The following is a 16,068-nucleotide window of genomic DNA, read 5'->3' on the forward strand; positions in this document are numbered from 1 at the left end:
AAACATGCTAAACTAGGTTAGCTTCTGGCCCCCACAAGTGGTTCTGGGCTGTTTTGAACGGTGCATCTGTTTAGTAAATATATTAAAAACCCAATCATCAGTAATTCCATTTCTAGTCTTGATGCAGAAAACTTAAATAAGAAGAAAGTATAGACTAATAATAGTTCTAATAATTCAAACGTTATGCATGTGGTAGACAGTTACAAGACAGTTGTGAGTACAGTTGTGAGTACGAGATTGATGCTGCCAAGCAGTGAATCATCACCAACATATTTCAACGCACAACATTCTCAAACATACAAAACTTGAAAAGGAGAAAAAAAAAGGTTGTGGGAACATGTCAGGAAGCATAATGGTTAGCAGAAAGGGCATTTCTACAGACCAGAGCATCTGGCTCCTATCAACAGGATGGATGGATTGAGCCAGGGCTCACAGTGGTTTGCTACACTACCACATCAGCTAACAACACACACTCACACATGTATACACACACACACACAATTACACAGGCACACAAACACACACACACCTCCTCCACTGAATGACTCATTCTGCACAGGAAAAGGAAGTGGTGTGGTTATGACATGCATAAAAGGGGATAAAGTCAATCACTAGGGCCAGAAAACACCAGTTGCTGTATAGGTCAAGCTAACTACAGGTCTCAGAGAGTCTTGTCTGGGGCAAGGACCAAGTCAAATATGGAGACTCGCACATTTTATACTTGTCCACCTTTTATCAGTCTGGAAACCGTTACGCTTTACGTGAAGTTGACAGTGAGGTCAACAAAACAGAAGGGCATCCACAGAGCGGGCCCAAACCCAAATCCCATGTCTCAGACATACCCCACCTCCCACCCCCACCCCTCCTACCTTTCAAGATAAATCGATGCCCTTGGCCTTGAAGCTATTTCTCCACTCATCTTTATCCACTCTGTCTGAGAAATAAAACTCTAGATCTCATTTCTTTCCAGACAGATTTTTACAAGGATAAAAAAATCCTATCATGCGTATCAAATCATTCAGAAAAAGCGATTTGTTTGTTTTTGGATTAGTGCCTTTTAGTTTGTTTTTGGATTAGTGCCTCACACAGAAGCTGATCCTCTCACCTGTCATATCCTCTAAGTGTGGTGAATGCCTCTCTACCCTGCCTCTCTACCCTGCTTCCTCCATCCTTCCTCTCCCATCCTGTCTCCTGCTTCAACCCTGGGAAGCTCCCTAATCCACTAGCCTCTCCTCCAACACAAAGCTACCCTCAAGGGCTCCTCTACACCACTGACATCCACATCGTGGCCATTACCCAGAAGAACACACACACACACAGACACCATAAACACAAACACACACACATGGAGACCCTTGAGCCAGAGGGAGGGATCAGAAGAGGATAGCAGGGGTGAGTCACTAAGCATCAGGAAAAGTGAGAGAGAACAGAGAAGAGAGGGGAGGAACACCATCCGTTCTATTCATCTAACCGCTTCGCTGCGAAACACGCCAGCTCTCACAGTCAGGGAAAACCTTCACAGTAAGACATGAAAGTGGGGTAGAAAACTTTAGTCTACCCTTCACAACAGAGATATGTCAGACTCAAAGCCACATACATACATTCTCTCTCTCTCTCTCTCTCTCTCTCTCACACACACACACACTCTAAACCTCCAATCAGAAAGCAACCAGCTTCAACACTTATAATTGTATCATCAAAAAAGCGTTTCTCACAAGTCACTTCCTGGTTGTTATAAATAGCACTCTAACTGTTACCATGATGAAGTCCTGAGAACCCTCTTTGTGTGTGTGTGTGTGTGTGTGTGTGGGGGGGGGGGGGGGGGGGGGGCAGGAAGCCGGCTGATGTCCCCCCCAACATGCCGTTCTGCGCTCAGATTTACCGTTTCCCACCACTCCTAAGGCTGTTATTAGCATATGGTTTCCTGATCTGAGATGTATGCCAACGGGTAGTGTGGCAGACAGACATGCTGGTGGAAACGTTAGCTGGTGGAAAGAGCTGAGATCAGAGCAACAGTCACTGGAGGAGCTGTGGTGCCATGTGGCCCGTACAGCAACTCCACGAACAACCAGATGGCCTTAGCGACAACTTCCTGACCTCTTGTAAAACAGACACACACACACACACATACACGCAGCAAAACCCAACCCCCCAAAAGAGTACAACCCCCCCCCCCTCAATGGGGTAGAAAAACAACTGTGTGACTTGCAGAGCAGCAGATTCCCATACATCGAGTGTGCCACAGCATGTGTGTGCGAGGGAGGTTGAGTTCAGCCCTTCTATAGAGCGAGAGCAAACAGTCCATAATGGGGCCCATCCATTCTCCCATTTCAATGTAAATGAGCCTGACTCTGTTAGGGGGTTAAAGAACTCTCTAGGGGCTGGCAGGCCAGCGTCCGTCGTATAACTGTTGGGGTCACAAACACACACACACACACACCCGCGTACACACACACGCACACTCTCTAAAAGAGAGCGAGGGGCCCAGATAAAGAGCTCAGAGACCCTGTCAGAGTGTCAGCTCCCATTAAGAGGACTGTTGTGTGTGTGTGCAGGCAGGCGTATTGCTCTCTGAGTTTCAATCAGCGCGCACACACACACACACACACACATCCTTCCATAGTTGCCCCGCCTGGTTGACATGCTGTTTCAGACAAGACACACAAAAGACAACGGAACCTGCCTGAAAAGACAAACATTTCCTACATCTCACACAGCAAAAGGAGAAGAAAAAAAAAACTACAAAACAAGCAGTAAATGATTTTAGATGAGTAGTGGTTGCCATGTGGGATGCTTTTTTTATATTTACACATGCTTCCTCAAACTTCTGCTCAATTTCACTTAAGTGCACGGAAATACCACAGTAACAGTATGGATCAAATGGGCTTGTGAGAGTAACCGGAACATAATTCAAAAGGAAAAAAATGGCTTGCCATTTCTATCACACTTTCAATTTTGCATAATAGTTTTGATTGTTGTGAATGAGTAGAGGTAATAGTGAAGAGACAGACCAGCTAGCTTTTTTGTATTCCAAGAACCTGACCTATAATCATTATTCAGGAATTCTTCAATTTTTTTCTCCTCTAGTGAATTTTTCTGGGACTTTTTCCCTTGTCTTCCTTGAGGGTTTAGGTTGGTTAAGGGGCAGTTTTATGGGCGTCTGTGAAGCCCTCTGTGATATGCTTGCGTGTAAAAAAGGTCATACAAATACATTTTGATTTGAATTCTCTCGATATGGCCATTTTGCACATATAAGAGACAGCCAGGTTGGCAAATCGACTCGAAGATGTGCACCGTCCACCGTCAATACAATATGTATTACCTTGTTATCCCGTCTCTGCAACGTCTCACTTACCAACCCTGTAGAGAAAAGATAGAAATCACAAGTAGGAGTAAGACTTGCTGCCAAATCATACCCATCGCCCTTATAACTAAACACAAACAAATAACTTCCAAACGCATTGAAACGAAGATTTATAGACCTCTTTGGAATGCTAGGATTTAAACACGTTATTCCTTTGTGACGCAATAAACATACTGATGTATCTTACTTTCTCGGATAAAGTAGAATACGTCATCGGCGTCAAATTTTGTTGTTCAGGTTCCAGAGATGAGAACAGATTAGCATCTAACCACTAGACTAAAGCAACCACTAGGCCCTAAATAGCATTGGCACGGGAGGCCCCTAATGGCATAACCAATACATTGCTGTCATTTTTTTATGCGTTTATTAACATATGTTTACATTAGCTTGGGAGCAGAATCGATCGCTAGCATTTTAGCGGATAGCTTGCTAGCGGCTAGCTTGCTATCGACTTGGCTTGTTACTTTTCTTGTTACGAAGCAAATAAAGAGTGATATAGCTGGTTAATTGCCATGCTCCAAGTCACTATTTCCTTCTCGTTGTTGAGAAATTGCAGTTTTGAACACATTTCCTTAATTACCTCGTGTCACGGACCTCAGCAGAAGGTTGTTTCACTGTTGGCCTTCCACTCGAGCAGCTCTAGTGTAGCTCACTCTGTCGGCCATGCGCGTGGTCGCAGCAAATGCGAAATCGCGCTTTTCATCAAAAGCTTATTGGAAATGAATTTACGTCTCTTCTCTTCTCAGCTATGAAACATGAACAACAACATCGCCGATGAAGGACTTTAGTTTATCCGAGAAAGTAAGATGAGTCAGTATGTTAATTAGTTTTGTGTCGTTCGTGAACGATTCGTTCATTTTTAACGAATCATTGACTCGGGAGTACGAATCATTAGTATGACTCGGGAGTAACGAGTTGTCTCAGATTCGTTCATTTTCGAACCCGAAGTAGCCGAAGACCCAGTCAAAATGAACGAATCATTTCTATTTCGTTCATTTTGCTTCGGGAACGGGTATTTGGATCCTTTTTCACGTGACCTGTATAGGCTCAGAAGAGGAAACAGAAATGATTTGTTTACCTCGTTCACTTTCGCGTCACTAGGTTTAGTAAGACGTGAATGATATTCGTTCAAGTCATTACTGAACGAGATTCAAAGAACCGAGTCAGTAAAATTATCCGAATTATCCATCACTAATGTTTATTGCGTCACAAATGAATTACATGTTAAAATCCGAGCATTCCAAAGAGGTCTATAAATCTTAGTTTCAATGCGTTTGGAAGTTATTTGTTTGTGTTTAGTTATAAGGGCGATGGGTATGTTTTGGCAGCAACACTCCTAACCCTGTAAGACCCCTTGTTGTAAAATTACAACTTTATCTTTAGCTCTTTAATTGCTAATGTCTTTTTTTGAAAGACCAAATGTATCCAATAGCATTGCAAGGCAAGATAATAGGACCCATTGGTTATGTAAATGTGCTCGTTCAAAAACAAATCTTATTTGCAAATGTGTTTTTTGTAGAGCTAAAGTAAGTAAGACTTTATCTATATAGCACATTTCATATAAGAATTGTAGCTCAAGGTGCTTTACATAAAATCCATCAAAACAATAATACAATTGATAAAAAGAATAATTAAAATAGTAACAATAATATAACTAATAAAGTTATAGTCAAACCCTTCTGAGATCAAATTACTTAAATGCTTTGGTAAAAAGGTAGGTTTTAAGCTGTCTTTGAAAAATGTCTAGCGTGTTTGCTTCCGTAATATTTATGGGTAATTTGTTCCATAGTTTTGGGTCTTGGGCTAATGGAACCCCGCGAAAAATACATTTAAAAGTGGATTCCTATCTTTTCTCTGGGATCTGAGGGGAGAGGTCCGGTCTAAGGCAAGCCATACCTTGGTATCCCATATTGCAATGTCTTTTCGGCTAGAATGTTGAATGTTTTCGGCTCCAATTTTTTTGGTGAAATCCATATCCTTAAAATTCTAACCCCCAAATTACGAGGATAATTCATTTTTTGGCAATCTGAATTTTTTTGGCAATATGGCATTTGTTGTTTTAGATTCGTTTGTTTATCATCACATACTTGTATTTGTAAGAGTAATATATGTATATACACAAAACATTTTATGTAATCAGATATTTTGAAATACAACACATTGTTACTGCAGTCACCCAACAACGATTTGCAATTTACTGAAAATGCTACTAGCCAGCTGTTGTTCCATGTTAGTCCACTTGACATCCATTGCCCAATTTCCTTTCCGTTCTTCATTTTCTATTCTTCGATCTGTCTCACAAGTTTGTGGGGGAACCACAGCTGCGACCAACCCAGAGAGCGGCTCTGGTTTAGGGGATCTCCAGCAACCACAGTCTCATCAGCAACTCACGTCATGACTCCTCTCAGACCTCAGACTGATCCTACTGTCTGCTTTAAACCTTTCTACCACAGCCAAGACCCCCAGGGTAAAGGTTCAGAGTCACAAACACACACACACACACACACACTTGTACATTCTCTTTCAAACACAAACACAGGCTTCTTATTACAGAATTCACCTTTCAGCCATGTGGGTTCCTGGGGATTGGCTATGCCTCACCTAGTTGGTCTGCATGTGCACGCAGGTCCATACCCCCACGCACACACACGTAAAAACTTGCACACACCAAATACGACACACCCGCTCTTGCACACAAACACACAGCTCATTACAGTTACAGCTGACTTTACATGTATACGCAGGCTAAGAACCCAGCCCTTCATGTGGCAACGCTCATTGACTAATCATTATTTCAGCAATCTCCCAGAGAAGGAAGGCAGGTAGCGATACACCCCAACCAGGAGCTACAGCTGGAGAGAGAATCAAAGTTTCATGTTGCCTCATAATCAAATGTGAAGCCGAGTTATATCGTTTGTGAAAATGTTTTTCTTTCCTGAATATCTGGCTGCCATGATCAAAGACACTGCAGTACACAGCTGGCGAATACTCAAATAAAATCCCAAAATATATTTTTTCAAATAGCTGGTGATTAGAAAACAAGAAGCCAGCGTGGGTTTAAATCACACTGTTCACTCTGTCACAGTGTGGCGAGAACAGGGGAGAGGGAAATGGATAGGGAGAACATATCCTACTGCTGAGGACTTTGACACATTTAGGATGCTCGAGTGACATTACAAAACACACACACACACACACTTCTTGATTTGATTAAACCGAACAAGTGGATGGGCTCTCATCAGCACATATTCTCCTTTCTCTTTTTTTTCTTTTTTTTTTCATCAATTTTTCTTTTTTTCCCTCTCCTTTTCTCCCTCCCTCCTTCTTTCTCTCTTCTTCTCAGTTTCCCTCATTCCCTCATTTTCCCCACCATCCCTCTGCAGTACCTCTCTCCTCTGCTCATCTCAAATCTAGGCTCACACAAAGCCTGTTGTTGGCCCTGCTTGGCTCTGACAACAAGGACAGGCCAGCATAAAGGCTCCCATTCAGTCCTGCTCACAACAAGGGCAAGGCCAACACTGAAAGAGACAAGTCAGCAACATTTACCTCTCAGAGAAATGAGAAAGCACGGAGCGTTTCGAAAGAGAAGCCCATTCACCCACCAGCAGCTTTGCCTAGGAGGCAGGTAATTGTTGAGAGCTCTTACTGAGGCCTGCTCTCTCACTCCCATATCTCCATACTGGCGATGATGCAGAATCCATCCACACCATGGTGCCCTGACAATAGCTCCTTGTTCGGCAGTTCGCCATTCAGAAGAATACACATACAAAACCTCATCTAATGGTATTATGCAAGGGAATGATAGTGAGCAGACTCCATTTTCAGCTAATATCCAGGAGATGAATCCAAACAACACGACAATAGTTTGAGAGAAAGGAACAGCGACATATACTCGTGAAGGCAGATGGACAGACTCTGAGATGTATAGACAGATACAGTAGGGGGAAAAATCGATTCACATTTGAATCGCGATTCAGTCTGCTAGCGATTCAGATCGATTCACAAATGGTTGTAAATCGATTTTTTTTAATGATGTTTTTTTGTTGTTGATTTTTTTCAAAACATCTCGGAAAAATCGTTGATCGTTGAATCGTGACCCCAAGAATCGAATCGTGAGAACCAAAAGAGTCCCACCTCTAAGATACAGCATGTAGGAAGACAGATGTAAAGATGCTGAGATGAGGATATCTGATGTAATGTATCTGTGATGAGGGCGGGGCTCACTGGTTGGGTGTCTTAGTTTCTGCTATCCATGACTGCTGCTGTAATCTGTGGTGAACTGGACTACTTCGACTACGACAGGGCCACTATACGACAATGGGAGATAATATTAACACCCTGAAGCCAAAGAAACCCGACACACGTACATTTACACACACACACACACATACACACATACACACAACTTCTCTCGTCCTCTGTCTCAGTCAGTCACACACACACGCACACTTGATTCGTTTCTCGTATTCTTCATCTACTACATATTAATTTCAGTCTTTTGCCCCCTTACTCATCAAAATCCGAAAATAAATGACATAATATATTGCTGGCTTGTTATAATTGAGGAGGTAGCCTAATTTTGAGGTCTTGGCTAGGGAAGAGGGGAGGGCTGCAGGGAGAGACTGTAGTTAAGATGAAGGATGAGAAACAGAGGGAGAGAGAGGGGAAGGTTTTATTTAATATGCAGGATACCACTTGTCTCTTGCCTCAGGTATAGCAGAGCAGAAAGACAGAGCTAAGCTACTTCATTGCTTTCTCCTGCAGGAAAAGTGCAGAAGAAGGGTTTTCCCTGAAATGAAAGTAATTAATTATCATACTCACACTTTATAGTCATCGGCATCTAAGCGTAAAGCAAGAAAATAGAACTGGATATTACAGTCTGTAGTTTAACTCAACATTTTACAACTGTCTGGTATTGTTAATGATTGATTGTCAGATGAATGGTGTTGCAGGTCAAGGGGTCAAGTGTTGCCCAGTTGTTTTGACTTTCAAACTCTCTGCTTCCTCTCTCTTAATCTCTTCTGGCTGCAGTGGGGATAATGGTCTCTGTGTTTGAGTGTACGTGTGTGTATGTATGTGTGTGTGAATGTGTTTGTGTGTGTGTTTGTAGGGTTGTTGAAGTTAGACCATTATGTCCAGGGAAATTAGAGAGGTTTGCATCATTTCAATCTAATTTACCTGTGGGGAAACACATATCTCTCCTGATGCTGCCCGGCAGATGGCATCCAGAAATCTATGGAAATATTTATTTGGTGCAACCTGGAGGAGAAATCAATGCTGTAAAAATACAGCACTTAATAGAGTCCCATTAAACTCGATGGAGAGACTGTTGAGATGGGCGCTGTGCCACTGGGAGAGCTCTGGGTTTTTGTACCAGCCTACAATTTGGTCTGACAGAGTCATGCTCCATTTTAAGCAAGTCCAGACAACTGCTTCTCAAATGACATCCGATAGCTCGTCTCGGTTAGAAAGACACTTGTGGGGTTGGGGGGGGGGGGGGGGTGGTGGTGATGTGGTGGTGAAGAGGGGTCAGACGGCAGGACGGCACATCTCAATTCCCCTGTAGTGTCTCTGCGATACTATTTCACGTTCTAGTAACCTCAGCCCAAACATTAGCAAGCCACACAAACACATTCTTTTGGATGGAACACACTCAGCTTGAGCAGAACCAGGGCCACACCTGCTTTGCATCTATCTTCAGGTACCTGAGTTCCGACACACGTTCTGCCCTGTCAAATGTAGTCTATCATATAATCTATTCAGGCTTACTCTCTTTGAAGCAAGTCAGACTTTTCTCATCCAATCAGCAACATGACTGACAAGTGTCACTGACGCACATCATAACAAACTGCCTTCAAGAAACAGAGCAACCCAAGCATAGCCACTACACAACTAGTCTCTACTCTTTACTCTATCTCTCCATTCCATCATTCACCCATTTGTACGTAGCTCCCCCTCCGGGGGCTGTAGCCCCCCTCCAGGGGCTGTGCCACAGAAGCGAGGGAGCGGTGCAGATGCATGTTGGAGCCGGTCAAAGCCTCAAGTGGAGGCGGCAGGAAAACACAGGAGTGTATTTTTAACCCGGGAGCGTAGGTGTGTGCACGCACGTTCGTGTCTGACAGGGAGATTTCCCTGTTGGAAAGGCTTAATTGGGGCTGAGGTTAGGGAGACCTGCTGCAGCTTGTCGGCAGGTTGACCTGGGGAGACAGGATTACCCTCCCCAGCTGCTCCCGCTGTCCGCTTTTACGACCATTATTAAAGGGACAGGTGTCAATAAAAGGGGATTGGAGGTGTAGCTTCTACCTGGTTGGGGCGGGAAAATGTTTGGAGATCCACCGCCCTCTCCAAGCCTTTTCCCGCCCCAACCAGGTAGAAGCTACACCTCCAATCCCCTTTTATGGTAGGTGTTTCCTATGCATCACTTTGGGAGGGTAAGCCAGACTCCGTGGAGGAGTGAGTCATTAAAGCCACGGATGTCATGAATGGGATGGGAAAACAGTGATAACATAGAGGACGTGCGTAAGGAGAAGCTTCCAGGAATGACTGATAATGACAACTTACCTTACCTAGTCACAGGTCTATGTGAGAGCCCTTTAAATCTTGGTGGAAAGTGAGACTTTTTAGTTTTCCATAGAACGATTCAGGTGATTTATGCAACTCTTTCAGGAAGAGCTATTTCTATAGGCTAGACGTTGGGTGTGCGTAGCACAGAAGAAATGAATGCTAAACATTTGTTGAAATAGTTTGTCTCTCGTCTCTCGTCATCTACCGCTTATCCGGGGGTCGGGTCGCGGGGGCAGCAACCTAAGCAGGGAGGCCCAGACTTCCCTCTCCCCGGCCACTTCCACCAGCTCTTCCTGGGGGACCCCGAGGCGTTCCTTGGCCAGCCGAGAGACATAGTCCCTCCAGCGTGTCCTGGGTCTTCCCCGGGGCCTCTTTCCAGTGGGACGTGCCCAGAACACCTCACCAGGGAGGCGTCCAGGAGGCATCCTGATCAGATACCCGAGCCACCTCAGCTGGCTCCTCTCGACGCCGAGGAGCAGCGGTTCTACTCTGAGCCCTATCTTCGAGCTTCTCACCCTATCTCTAAGGGAGAGCACAAACACCCTGCGGAGAAAGCTCATTTCGGCCACTTGTATTTGAGATCTCGTTCTTTCGGTCACTACCCATAGTTCGTGACCATAGGATAGGGTAGAAATGTAGATCGACTGGTAGAGAGCTTCGCCTTTCGACTCAGCTCCTTCTTCACCACGACGGACCAATGCAGAGCCCGCATCACTGCGGACGCCGCACCGATCCGCCTGTCGATCTTGCGCTCCATTCTTCCCTCACTCGTGAACAAGACCCCGAGATACTTGAACTCCTCCGCTTTGGTCAAGATCTACTCCTCTTTGTAGTAAACTTATATTAATATTGACTTGCAACTGAACAGTTGAAAAGTCAGTTTTTAGTTTCATGTGGAAAAATAGCTGCCTTTCTCCTAAAATGGTCATGTAGCGAGGGTCATTTCACATCCGACACGCACCGACACACACACACACACACACACACACACACACACACACACACACCCGGGCCCCCAGGAGAGGGTGTGGGGACACCTGGTCTGTATCTGGCAGTCATTGACATTCTTCAGGCAGGAGCCTTAATCCACCAGATTACACGAAAGTCCCGTTCAGGACCAATCAGCAGGTAGAATGACAATCAATCCATTCTTCAAATTAACCTATCGACCGGTAAAGGCACTCCGGAGAGGTCTTTTTGGTGAAAAGAATGTGTGCGTAATTGCTAAATGGTCTTATTAAATACGTAATATGTTTAAAATACATAATAACGTAGTTCCTTAAACCGAACTACAGGACTGTCCTTTTAATTCCGAAGTTTCGTTTTATGGGGGGCGGGTGTTGTAAATGAGAAACGTGTACATTGGACCATCAGTGCAAGGTCACTCAGTTCATAAGTCTCTCAAGTCTTGACACCATGTATCGGTTTCTCCACCAGCAACCAAGTTTTCCCACTGCTTCAGAAAAGAGTAAAAAGATGCCATTCCCAGCATTAATGGAGTTTTGCTGACATGATATTAGTTCTGTGTACACTGCTCTGTAGTGAAAGTCCCTGGATAAAGGGCTTTTCCCCTTAAATCCCTGATAACTTCGGAGCTCCACAGGGGACTTAGCTGAGCTGACTGGGGGGCTGGCCTGACCGGAGGGCTTGCAGCAGCAAGGCAGGTTAGGCTGGGGCTGAGTCAGGGGTATACTGTAGGTCTGGGGCTGGGGTGAGACTGGGCCCAGGGGTGGGGGAGAGGTCCAGAGACTCACTGAACTCAGTATGGGTGGGTACAGTTGGCTTTGGGGCCCCCGAATGCCACCTCACAGCTGCCTGGGCCCATGTAAGTGTGTGTGAGTGTGTGTGTGTGTGTGATGGCCTGCGTCCGGTGGGGCAGTCTGAGAATGCAAAGCTACCTCCCAGGGAGCCCCTGACGTTCTCCCGATCCCAGTTGCTCGCCACATACTCAGCACCTCTCCACACAACACCTGTCTCAGTGCGTCCAAATGTGTCTCCGGACGTGTGTGTGTGTGTGTCTGAGCCGGCCTGTCTGTGGACCAGACTTACAGGAATAGATGTACTCCTAGGAGCATGTGAACAGTATAAACTGCTCCTCTAACTGGGAAGGTTATTACTGTGCAACACAAGCTGATGGGCGGATAACTGCCCTCCTCATAAAGACTCTATCTGCCAATGTGAATGTCAACCCCCACATCCCATCGCGGACTTCATTAGGTGACTTGATAGGGGTAGCACACCACCAGCGTGGTTGACTGCTTTGTTTAGAGTGATCATTACCGGCGTTACGATGATGTATTTAATGAGAAACTTTATGGGATCGATGCTATAACGAAGGGCATGGAGTGTGGGTGCAAACATTCATTATCGTTATCGGAAGTAATGAAAGTCTCCCTCCCTAATAACAAACTGTTCCCTCCCACGTCACGAGGACGCCAGGGGGGGGGCTTGGAAACGGACCTCTGGAGGAGTAAACACTGTCCTAATAATGTCAAAGTTTCAAGGTTTCAGTCAACAACAGACAGACAGTAGGATGTCGAGTCCTGGACAGGCGAGTCTGGCTGTATCAGACCAGACAGCCCTCATTATAAAATGCAGATTATTGTTATTGTATTGGAGAACCAAACTGAGGAAAACAGTCAAATCTAAATTTGCGACAGGATTAATAGATAATGAGTGAAAATATGTCAGATGCATTCCTCAATCAAACGGTTGAGACCACCATGGCAGCCATCTCTGCCTTGGAATTACCCTCTATATTGGCTATGAATATGATTAGCTTTTTCATTTCCCCAGAAACAGCATAATAAACACAATCATGTGGTGTCAGAGATTATTTCATAGCTTTTCATGTGTTTGCACCTTGGAACACATGTGACAGTCGTCGCGATTCCATCAAAGCTGACAGGGTCGTTTTCAGAAATACGAAACTATAAACAAGTTATGACAAAACAAGTCAGCCATTCTCTATAGGGCACTGACTGTGGACTCGGGAGAAACGGATGAGAGCCCAGAGGTGACCAAGGGATGAGGGCCATGTTTCCTTTCCTTCCTGACCCATGTCTGGTTCCCTTCTTGACACAGTAACCAACTGCTACGCAACGCCAAGAATGGCAAGACTGAATTTGAGCTCAGTTAAAACATCCTGTGTTATTACTTTGTGGGACACAGAAGCCCAACCAGGCAAATGGTCTGGAGTCAGGGGGCTGGCACAGGCAGCCCAGGGTAAGGACTGAGTGTGGGTCTGGAGTCAGGGGGCTGGCACAGGCAGCCCAGGGTAAGGACTGAGTGTGGGTCTGGAGTCAGGGGGCTGGCACAGGCAGCCCAGGGTAAGGACTGAGTGTGGGTCTGGAGTCAGGGGGCTGGCACAGGCAGCCCAGGGTAAGGACTGAGTGTGGGTCTGGAGTCAGGGGGCTGGCACAGGCAGCCCAGGGTAAGGACTGAGTGTGGGTCTGGAGGACACAAGGCCTGTCAGCAGGCCTGCACCGTCAGGTGACGAATGATGCCACAGGCCAGCGGAGTGCCAGAAATGGCCTCTTAATCAATCAGAGGTCACCACAGAGCTTCTCCTTTAAGGGGCCTCCCACCCAGAGAGACAGCCATCTGATGTCCTCCCTGCCACACACAGCCCTCCGTACTGACTTGCAAAGCGCCTCTGGGATTGTGATCACTGGTTGTGTTTACAGAAGATGGGCCACAAATGTTTCAAGGTTAAAAGGTGTTTCTTTTGCTTTGACCAAGGTCAATGTTGGATTAATTGTCCACGTGTGGCTGGTTCGACACACACTAGCAGTCAAGCCTTTTCTGGTGTCACTTTTACAGTTATTTAGGGGGTTGGTTTTTGCTAGATGTCCTTAGTCCCGTCTATCCTGTGGGTGTTGTCATGGTAGCAAGAAGAATCAGGGTATGACATCTGGTTTTTGTCTGTGAGACTCAGGGGCACAGGACGTAGCATTATTTGTAGTGGTATCTAATAAAGACTTGAACCATAAAGATCCAGCTCAGTCGCCAGCCTTCTCCCGATCCATTCCTCCTGGTCTGGGCCCCGTTGTCCAGCCCCCACCCCAGCCCCCGAGGCCATCTGTGGAGGCATTTCTGGCAGTAAATTAGGGAGTGGTGGTGGCCCTCTCTTTGGCAGACGTGGCCCAAGGCCAAGCCCCAACACGCCCCCTTAGGCCTCAGGCCCAGCCCTGCACACACCCCCCGGGGTCACCCCACACACCCCAGCATCCCCAGGGGAGCACAGGGCTCCACGAGCACCTCTCTTCTGTCGAGAAAGACCCAAACCTACAGCCGTCAATTCATCCTCCCATGACGTTCCTTTTTGGCCCCTCCCCTCTTCCAACCCACACAGAGCATCAGCCTTCTCTCCCAATTAGAATATGGCTTTTAATAACCATTTGCATAGATCTACTGGGATCCATTATTGTGTCAACACATTGATCTATGTTCATCTCCTGTTCCACCTCCATTATATATCTATTCTTCTACCGGATCTTCTGTGCTTACCACAGCACGGAAAACGTTGGTAATGTTATTAATGTACAACTTTAAATATTCCCTTTTCAGATTTTTCATTTGTCCATCAATTCATCCATTAACAGCACCTTACTTGCGAACAGCTTTTTGTGCATATTGATCTTGCGCCCCCCCCATTCCTCACCCAACAGATGCTCTTGCTGACTAAGACCCAGCACAGCTCAGAGAAAAACAACCAGCCATCCAACCAGCAATCCAACCATCCTGCAGATAAACAGACAGACAGACAGACAGACAGACATCAAGCAGCTGAGCAGTGCAAACTAGTGTTTCCTGTTTCCTGTTGCAACATTCACATGCAGATCCCATGGTCACTGCTCATAATGGCGGGTGTCAGGAGTGTGTGTTTGTGGGGTGGGGCAGGGGCAGGGGCAGGGGTAGGGGCAGGGGCAGGGGCAGGGGTAGGGGGTTGTCACACATCTGCAAACCCGCCTCTCTAATGGGGTGCAAACGGCTCACCGCTGTTTGGCTGTGCTGCTCTGGAGTGACCTGACACGGTCAATAGAGACATACTCTAACTTGAATGCAAACACACACATTCATTTTTGCATTGGATAATGTCCTCCTTAACTCATGTGTCAGGACTTCCCACAGTCCGTCATAATATTCGGCTAATACAGAATTGTGTATAGTTGCGTCTTCCTCTTCTGAACCTTCCCCAATAAGACTTCAATTCAGACTTCAATGCCATTCTTGAAACAAACTGAACAAACAATATGTATTACCATGGGTCATACTAACTGCTTTGTATGTATTTATGAATGTTTGTGTGTATGTGTGAAGTGAACAACTAATTGGAAGCAAATGCATGGCCATGTGTCATTTTTAGTAGTGTTATACTATTCTTAGACCCATTCACAGATTTTCAATTCAATGCATTGCAAGTGGTGTCAAATTTGTAAATCAGTTATTCCAAATGTGACAAATACATATTTGTGGAAAATGTTAATCTGATAACTGCTCTTATACCATATGGGAAAGTTAGTAGTAAATGCATTTGGTTGCAATAATTGTAAAGACCAGTTCTCTAGTTATATCCCACTCTAGGCTTTTAACAGAGAGTAGTTTCCCTCCGAATTCTGAAAACAGTACTGCTGAAAAGATTTTACAACGCGCTTCGCTTACTTGTGATGGGGGATGGGTTTTAAAGTGAAGGGGGGCACAACAGGGTCATGGGGAGAGGTGGGGGCCTCTCTCTTTCTCTACAGCAGGGAAGAAAGCGGTCGGGCAAGAAGCATAGCCAAAACCCACAGCTAGGGAGAGAGGGAGCGGAGAAATAGATGGGGGAGGGACCGAGTTGGACCAAGAGCGCGGCTTATTGGTAGGCAGGGAAGTGCTCTCTCGATGGATTGACTCGGTATGGATCGAATTACACCATTTGCCGTACATTAGTTTGTTTTTCTCCCTGCCCGGAGCAAGCCAAAGGAGAGAAGTTGGTCTACTACATGCACAATTGTTGGATTATAGCAACAAAAAAGGATACGAAATATCTATTCAAATGAGGTGAGTTAAATCTGTTACGGTGGTTACTTTTTATTTTGCAGTGAGTATCGAAAGACGTGTAAAACTGAAGGGAAAGATTTCCTAGGCTATTTGTTGCA

The 16,068-nt window shown here is 45.5% G+C and overlaps 1 long non-coding RNA gene across 1 annotated transcript in view; it reads right to left on the minus strand.

The window, feature by feature from the left end:
- LOC146246612 (uncharacterized) overlaps window positions 1-16,068 on the minus strand; it is a 132,770-nt gene that overhangs the window by 73,359 nt on the left and 43,343 nt on the right. The window lies entirely within an intron of this gene.

Source organism: Hypomesus nipponensis, chromosome 19 (assembly GCF_054491055.1).
Source record: "Hypomesus nipponensis isolate SF chromosome 19, ASM5449105v1, whole genome shotgun sequence".
Taxonomy (NCBI): domain Eukaryota; kingdom Metazoa; phylum Chordata; class Actinopteri; order Osmeriformes; family Osmeridae; genus Hypomesus; species Hypomesus nipponensis.